This window comes from Myxine glutinosa, chromosome 2 (genome assembly GCF_964187855.1).
Source record: "Myxine glutinosa chromosome 2, kmMyxGlut1.1, whole genome shotgun sequence".
Taxonomy (NCBI): Eukaryota; Metazoa; Chordata; class Myxini; order Myxiniformes; family Myxinidae; genus Myxine; species Myxine glutinosa.
The window spans coordinates 99,088,472-99,097,478 of NC_136262.1; positions in this window are offsets into that span (position 1 = coordinate 99,088,472).

A 9,007-nucleotide genomic window follows, 5' to 3' on the forward strand; every position below is an offset into this window, starting at 1 on the left:
GGGGGAGTGGAGACGGAGCCAAAACACTGGGGTAGACGAGCGGGGGTTGCGGCGCAGGGGTAAAGGAGCAGGGGCCGGGACGCAGGGGTAAAGGAGCAGGGCCGGGACACAGGGGGAGAAGAACGGGGGCCAGGATGCAGAGGGAGACGAGTGGGGGCCAGGAAGCAGGGGGAGGTGAGCGAGGGCCAGGACGCAAGGGGAGACGAGCGGGAGCAGGGGAAGACGAGCGGGGGCCGGGGAGATGAGCAGGGGCCGGGACGCAGGAGACGAGCAGGGGCTGGGACGCAGGGGAAGAGGAGCAGGGGGAGAAGAGCGGCGACCAGGACGCAGGGGGAGGTGAGCAAGGGCCGCAACGCAGGGGGAGACGAGCGGGAGTCGGGGAGTAGGGGAAGACGAGAGGGGGGCAGGGAGACGAGAGGGGGGCAGGGAGATGAGTGGGGGCTGGGGGGGGGAGAGCGGGGACCGGGAAGCATGGGGAGACGAGCGGGGACCAGGATGCAGGGGGAGACTAGCAGGGGCCGGGATGCAGGGGGAGACGAGCGGGAGCCGGGGAGCAGGGAGAGACGAGCGGGGGCCCGGGAGACGAGCAGGGGCCAGGACGCAGGGTGAGTCGAGTGGGGGCCGGGACGCAGGGGGAGACGAGCGGGGGCCGGGGGAGATGAGCGGGGGCCGGGGAGACGAGCGGGGGCCGGGGAGACGAGCGGGGGCCGGGGAGACGAGCCGGGGCCGGGACGCAGGGGAAGACGAGCGGGGGCCAGGATGCAGGGGAGACGAGCGGGGGCCAGGATGCAGGGTAGTGCTCACGTAGGATAGTTAATTTTTGCCTGTAATAAGTATTTCACATTTTTCTATGCCATAGGGAGGTGGTGTGAGCTGCCTAAACGTCAGATAGGTTAACGCATTGCATGATCTATCCTCCTGCTCTGAATTGTCAAGGGTCAGTCAAGGATGGGTAGTGATTTCCCAATAGGACCAAAAAATATGAGGTCGCATGTTATGACACAGTAAAGCTCTCTCCTTTTTCTCCCACCCCACCCCTCCCCCCCCCAAACCCTCCCTCACTCGGACGTTGGAACAACCCTAGGGCCATGATGTCACCACCGGTGTTACCACTTGGGGTGGGCTTCAGGGAGGGCCCTCCCTCCCACTACTGCAGCAATGCAGCACGCTATTCGGCCCCATGGTAAGGAGGAGTGCCTCGAATGGATGGAGCCACAGGCGTTCACCTGATTGGGCCAGAGACGGGAAGCAGACGTATTACAGGCCATGATGCGTCATGTCAAGGATAAGAAGTTAAGGTGGGTGGACCATTGTAGCACCTCTCCCTCCTCCCCAGCCCTCCCGCTTCCACAGATCTACCGACGTCCCTGTTCTCCACTATTGTTGTGCTTGTGTGCTTCCCTCTCTCTCCCCCTCTCTTCATTGTATGTTTTATGTGTCTGTGCATGTTTTCATGTTCAATGTGTTAGCTCTTACACAAGCCTCGATTCTGTATACAAAAAAACCCGAAAAAACAAACCTTTTTCTATCTGTCTTTCTCTTTTTCTTTATTTCCAGGGGGACGCTGTTCGGCCATCACACTCTTTTGCCATAAACACATCTTCTGCAGAGCTTTGCTTGTTTGTCGGACACATTTTTTTTCTATCGATCTCTGCACTGCTTTGCCCATTTGCCTATAAACGTTGGAGTTTATAATTCCCCCCCCCCCCCCCCAACTTGTATAACTAATTTCCACATTCTCTTCAATCTCGGTCTTTCCTCCAGGCTTCAAGACAGCCATTCAGCACCATCTCTGTCAATCGTCTGTTTGCCGCGTCGCGAGCGATTTGAAATCGAAGTTAAGTAATTGTTCCCATTTGTATTTTCGTTATAACTGTATTTATTTTATGGTGTGTGTACGTATATTGTGTCCCGAGGAAGATTTTCGGTGCAAATCTTTCATACCTGTATTGAAAATCGTGTTAATTTGTGTCGTGTCTTGAGGCCTTGTACAGTGTACAACCTTGAGGCTTTGTTTTTCTCTCAGCGGTCCGTCGTTTGTGATCCAATAACTTTCGTTCTCTGTTTTCCCAGTCTTTTCACCCCATAGCCTACTTCCTTGTGTAAATCTCAACTCGGAAAAAGAAAAAAAAAAACATTTCCTTCTCTGTTCTTATTCTTGTTCTCATTCGTTTATTCATTCTTATTCGTTCGTTCGTTCTTCGACCACGTGTTTCTCCCCCATTTCCCCAGATAGTTTTCACTGTTATTAACCTTCAATGTTTACACTTTCCCCTCAAGTTCTATATTCCATCATATATTATAACACCTTTTTCTTCTTCTTCTTCTTTAAAAGGCTGCTCACCAAATGAACACCAAATCAAATCAAATCAAATCAAAGCAATGATGGATTCCATGACTTTGCTGATAATTGGGAGAAGGCTGATTGGTCTGTAGTTGCTAGGATCTGTGTGATTCTCCATATCCCCCATAATCTCCCCAAATCCCCAAAATCCCCAAATAGTCCCCAAATCTCCCCCATATCCCATCCCTTTCAAATCCCTCCCCTTGTCCCTTCCCTCCCAAACTCCCCCTTGCCCCTCGCCCCTCCCCTTCACCTTGAGCTCACCTTGCTCACCAAATCTATTCATCCCAAAAAAAAATTCCATCTCCTATAGTGCCTTTTTTCTACATTCCCTAAACTCTCCTGCACTTCATCCTCCATCCAGCGTCCTTAAACGTATTTTTAACTCAAAGGTCACAAGAAACTCATTTTGCAATAAATGTTTGTTTCCCATTAATTGTACACTTTCTAAAGTCCAATCTCACCCCTCCCCTCCAAATCTTCCCCATAACCCCTCCCCTCCAAATCTTCCCCATCACCCCTCCCCTCCAAATCTTCCCCATCACCCATCCCTTTCAAATCTTCCCCCTTTCCCCTCCCCTCCTAATCCTCCCCATCATCCATCCCTTTCAAATCTCCCCCCTTGCCCCCTCCCTCCTAAACTACCCCCTCACCCCTCCCCTCCAAGACTCCCCCTCACCCCTCCCCTCCTAGACTCCTACCTCACCCCTCCCCTCCAAATCTCCCCCATATCCCATCCCTTTCAAATCCCTCCCCTTGTCCCTTCCCTCCCAAACTCCCCCTTGCCCCTCGCCCCTCCCCTTCAAATCTCCCCACCCTCATTTCTTCTCAATTTCCCCCGTCTCACTCTCCCTCCTCAAAGCGTCCTCCCCGCTTCTTCCCCCTTCCAACTCTCACCTCCATCTCCCCCAACCTTCTGCCTCGCTCTTCCCCTCCTCAAATAACACCTCATTGTGCCTCACCCAATCACCATCAAACCTTTTGTCCCCCCCATCCTTCCCTTTCTCCGAGCTATTCTGAAATCTCTGACACACCTTCAACAGCTCTCCCTACCTCTTCCACCTCTTCCACATCTTACCCTACCCCTCCTCCCCCCTGTTCTGAATCCGATGCTCCCCCTTCCTCTTCATTAACGGTATGGACCTCAAACATCCGGGGCCTTCGTTCAAACTTAACTGATCTCTCCATACAGGTTGCTTCTGTCAAACCAGACGTGATCTGCTTAACAGAAACTTTCCTCCTTCATGATGTCTCTGATTCCTTAGTATCTCTCCCGGGTTACTCCCTCCTCCGGTATGATAGACCTGAGCCTCGTCCTGGAGGTGGGGTTGCTATCTTTATCAAAAACTCTCTTCCTCACTCGCCCTGCACTGCACTCTCTCCACCTCACCCCCAGGAATACCTCTGGCTACGGCTTCCCCTTCGCTCCCACCTCTTGTTCATATGTGTGTTGTACCGTCCACCAAACAGTGATGACTCCATCTACATCTCGCTGTCTGATAATATGGACCAACTTCTATCGACTCATCCCAACTCTCTCTTCCTCATATGTGGTGATTTCAATTGTCACCATGCCAGTTGGCTGGGTGTGGGTACCTCTCTCACCAGCCATGGCTCCTCAGCAAAGGACTTCTGCGACTCACTGGGACTGACACAATCTGTCAATTTCCCGACCCGGATCTCAGTCAACGGAGCATCTTCTCTTCTGGACTTGGTTATGACTAACTTCCCTGAAAATGTCTGCTGCTCTTCTTCTGCTCCAATTGGATCATCTGATCATGTCCTTGTTAAAGTGGACATCTCTCTGACCATTCTCAGGGAGCCTGCTCAGCGTCAACGAGTCTGGCATTTCACTCAGGCCAACTGGCACGGTCTTCAAGCAGCCATCAATCATCTGGACTGGTCTCCCATCTCTACCACCTCTGGCATCAACTCATCCTGGGAATTCTTCCAAAGTAAATTACTCTCTCTCTCATGCACAGAGTTATCCCATCTCGTCTTCAGTTGTCATACCCTTCCTCCCGTCCATGGTACACGGAATCTTGTGGTGAGGCTGTTGCGCAGAAACAACTTGCCTTCATCTCCTGGAAAGCAAATCCAACGGAAGGAAATCTCATTTCCTTTCACAAATGCCGAAACAAGTGTGTGTCCACCCTCAGGAGAGCCAGGAAACAATATCTCTCCATTCTCAAAACCGAACTCTCTTATCTGTCTCCCTCTTCCAAATCCTGGTGGCGTCTGGTCAAATCTGTTTCTGGTGTTTGTTCCCCCTCCATCCCCTCCCTTACCTCAAACGGCTACACAGCTGACTCCGCACGTGAAAAAGCTGAATGCCTCAACTCTGTGTTTGCCTCTAAATCTTGTGTCCCAAACCCATCCCTCTCTGTACCCACCATACCCAGTCGTACCCAGCTGCTCCTGGACTCCGTGTCCTTTCCTCCTGACAAGGTGGAAAAGTTTCTGTCAACCCTCGACTCTGATTCTGCAACTGGACCTGACGGCATCAGCCCGCGGGTCCTAAAATCATGTTCTTCCGCTCTATCACTCCCTCTCTCTGTTCTCTTCACCCTCTCTTTTGCTCAAGGTCAACTGCCATCTGCTTGGAAATCAGCCAACATCACCGCTTTGCACAAAAAGGTGCAAAAACAGATCCTAGCAACTACAGACCAATCAGCCTTCTCCCAATTATCAGCAAAGTCATGGAATCCATCATTGCTTCGCATATGAAATCTTTCCTCTTCTCCAATGGCTTGATCTCTGATCATCAATTTGGTTTCAGACCAGGTCACTCTACTCTGGACATGCTGCTTCTGCTGTCTCAACAATGGATGGAGGTCCTCAATGCCAAACAGGAAATTAGAGCTGTCTCCCTCGACATATCACGTGCCTTCGATAAGGTCTGGCACCCCGCTCTGCTCACCAAACGCTCCTCCTTTGGTATCCATGGAAATCTCCACGCATGGCTGGCGGACTTCCTCTCTAGTCGTCGTCAACGTGTGGCCCTGAATGGGTTTCTCTCATCTCCTCTTCCTGTTCAGGCTGGAGTTCCCCAAGGCAGTGTTCTGGGCCCTGTGCTTTTTCTGGTCTTCATCAATGATCTCTCTGACTCTCTTGAAAATCCTCTCTATCTCTTTGCTGATGACTCCACTCTCTGCCGCTCCATTCCTCATCCCTCAGATCGGCAGTCTGCAGCCTCCTCACTCTCTGCAGACCTGGACAAAATCACAGACTGGGCAAACAAGTGGAACATGACTTTCAATCCTGACAAATCTCACACTCTTACGATGTCTCTCTGAAAAGACCGACTGGACAACCCTCCCATCTACTTTCTGAATAATCCTCTCCAAGAAGTTCTGTCACTCAAGCTTTTGGGTCTCACTATCTGCCATGATCTTTCCTGGGAAAACCACATTTCCAAGCTGGCCTCCAAAGCCAGTCGCCGACTGGGCATCCTCCGTCGTGCGAAGTCCTTCCTTGGCACACCTGAGCTCCTCACCACATACAAGGCTTTCATCCGCAGCTCAATGGAGTACTGCTCTCCCCTCTGGGCTGGTGCTCCTGCCTCACAACTAGCTCGTCTTCACGCTGTTGAAACCAAAGCGTTCAGAATCATTGGAATCTCCCGCGATGACGCTATCTCCGAGGGCCTTTCACTTAATCACCGCAGGCAGGTTGGTGGTCTTTCCGTCTTCTACCGACTCCTCTCCGGCCTTGCTCCCCCAGCTCTCTCTGGGCTCTGTCCCCAAAATATTCCTGCAGGTCGCACAAGATCTGCCTGCAACCCTCTTATGGTTAAACTGCCAAAATCTCGGCTCTCTGCTCACCTTCACTCCTTCATTCCTCTTTTCTCCCGCCTCTGGAACAAACTCCCTCACTCTCTTCAATCCCACTCCTCCCTCCAGGTCTTTAAAACGGCTGTTCACCACCATCTCTTATCTTCCCCAATCCAAAACCTTGATCTTTTCTACCCCCGCTAATTTCACCCCAAATCCACTTTTTTGAGGTGATTTTTGACTTATTTCCTGGAAGTCCTTGGTGTCCTTGCGTTTTATACCTATCCTGCCTCCCCCCAAGCCCTCTCCCTCCAAAAACATCTCCCGATGTCCCTGCTCTCAAATGTTGTGTTTGTGTGCTTCCTCCCCTTCTCTCCCTATCTTGTCGACCGCTCCCCTTTTTATATACTTTGTTTGCTTGTTTGTTTGATTCGTTTGTTTGATAAATGTTAGCTCTTTCATGAGCCTCGACTCTGTATACAAAAAAAAAAAAAATCTCAGGTCATCCCACACTCCCAACCAATATATTTTCTACCCCTGCCACACTGTCGCACCCGCAAGCCCTCTTTCCCATTTTCCAGTTTTTACTTCCACTTCTGATTGAGAGTTCATGGCTGTATCCATCTTCTCCACCCTGTGTCCTCTCCTTCCCTCAATTCTTCCCCACATCCCTCATTTCTCCAAGTGTCCCTCTATTTTGGCCCTCAAACCTGCTATTGTCATGTGTCCCATTTTCCCCAACCACTCTTTTTCTACTGTTCGTTGTTCTGTTCCGTGTTCTCGCTCCTCAATGAACCTCACCACAGCATACAAAAAGACACTGTGCTCAGAAATCATAAAGATTAAAAAAAAATAATCAATATTAATCAAGAGGCAGTTCGAAAGAGAAAACTTGGTTGGTATGGTCATGCGCCACAAAGGTCAGAAGATTAAGCTATGAAGATAAAAATAAAGCTCGAAGTAGAATAAAGAAATATCTGAGACAAAATGTGACTGCAGCAGAAAATCAAAGCAAAGTAAGCATTCGAAACAGCTTAATCAATTAACCTTTGGAGGTTCAAGCAACAGAGAAGCTGCGTGCATAAACAAGAACTGAAAGGTTTTGAAAGCAACAAGGTAGGACATCATTGGGATGACAAAAGCAAATGAAAGAAAGATAACAACCTAAGCTGGTAGCTTGCACAGTCATTCGAACCCCAGGTCATAGCAAATACAGTCACAGTTAAAACAGCGCGATGAAGGCATGTGGTTCGACTCGTCACATCAACATGAGCTGCAGTCACAGCTAGAATAGCTCAGTACCTGACCCGCCCGACTTGCAAAAAGGTCACAGCGCGTCGTTTCCGGGTAAATGAAAGACAAGTACCGGGTATTTCTTTCCAATTTGGTTTCGGCAAATTATAATTTGGTACTTTGATTTATTGTTGTGAAACGACATCATCAGGCGATCATTTTGGTAGAAATATTTAACTTTGCGATGGTTAGTTGATGAATTCAGGTGTCTGCCCATTGATACTAATAAAGGGACAAAAGCATATCCTCCGATGCATTGACTACTTTCGCTGTACCTTAAATTTAAACTCGAAGAATTTTGGGTTTGCCTGTTTAATGTTTCCATCTGAGCACTTTGCTTACGATTGTGGAATCCAAGGTTCAAATACCAAATAGAATATGTGCATTTGTCCACTGTCTGCCCATTAAATTAAACTTGTCCATTAAAGTACAACTGTGTATATATATAGATACATAGATAGATAGATAGATAGATAGATATATACAGGGTGAGTCAGAAGTAGCGCCCGATTTCTGTTTATATATACATTTATTTCTACCTTCTTGTACACTAATACAAATGTATATAACGATTTGTTTATATATATATATATATATATTTCTGTCAGTTGATTGTTTGTTTGCCATTTGTATTACAGTGTACAAGGTAGAAATAAATGTATATATAAACAGAAATCGGGCGCTACTTCTGACTCACCCTGTATGTATATATATATATATTTTTTTTTTTTTTTTTTTTTTTTTTAAATAAACACACCCTTAGGTTTTATAGAACTTCTAATTAACTATAAATATATATATATATATTTTTTTTCTGTTTGTTAATAAACACACCCTTAGGTTTTATAGAACTTCTAATTAACTATAAATATATATATATATAATTTTTTTTAATTTTTTTTGTTAATAAACACCCTTAGGTTTTATAGAACTTCTAATTAACTATAAATATATATATATATATAATTTATTTTTTTTTGGTTAATAAACACACCCTTAGGTTTTATAGAACTTCTAATTAACTATAAATATATATATATATATAATTTATTTTTTTTTGGTTAATAAACACACCCTTAGGTTTTATAGAACTTCTAATTAACTATAAATATATTGTTACGGCCCGCGGATAAAGATGTTGTTTGCCGAGCGGAGGCACCGCGGCCGAACAGTTTTCCCTGACTAAACCCGATTCCCGAACGTTGGCCGGATCGCGCCACAGATATTCAATTTGGAAACCTCTAAAGCGACCGAATGTAAAGAGGAAGAAGAAGACGTACAGAAGAGTAACGGGATTTATTATTTACACACACAAGCAAAAGGAGCAATCAAAGTTATATACAGGGAACATGGAAAAAGCAGGTGACAATCAAAATACTAGCTTATACAAACTTAATTAAATACCCAGGACAGAACAAACAGAACAAACTCACGTACACAAGAAGGATGGAATGGCAGGAATGAATGCTGGAAGGAGGAATGGCAGGAATGAATGCTGGAAGGAGGAATGGCAGGAATGAATGCTGGAAGGAGATGGTTCGGGCTTGATCCCGCACCGGACGTCGGCTGGACCTCGACGGCCACCGATATCTGGTCC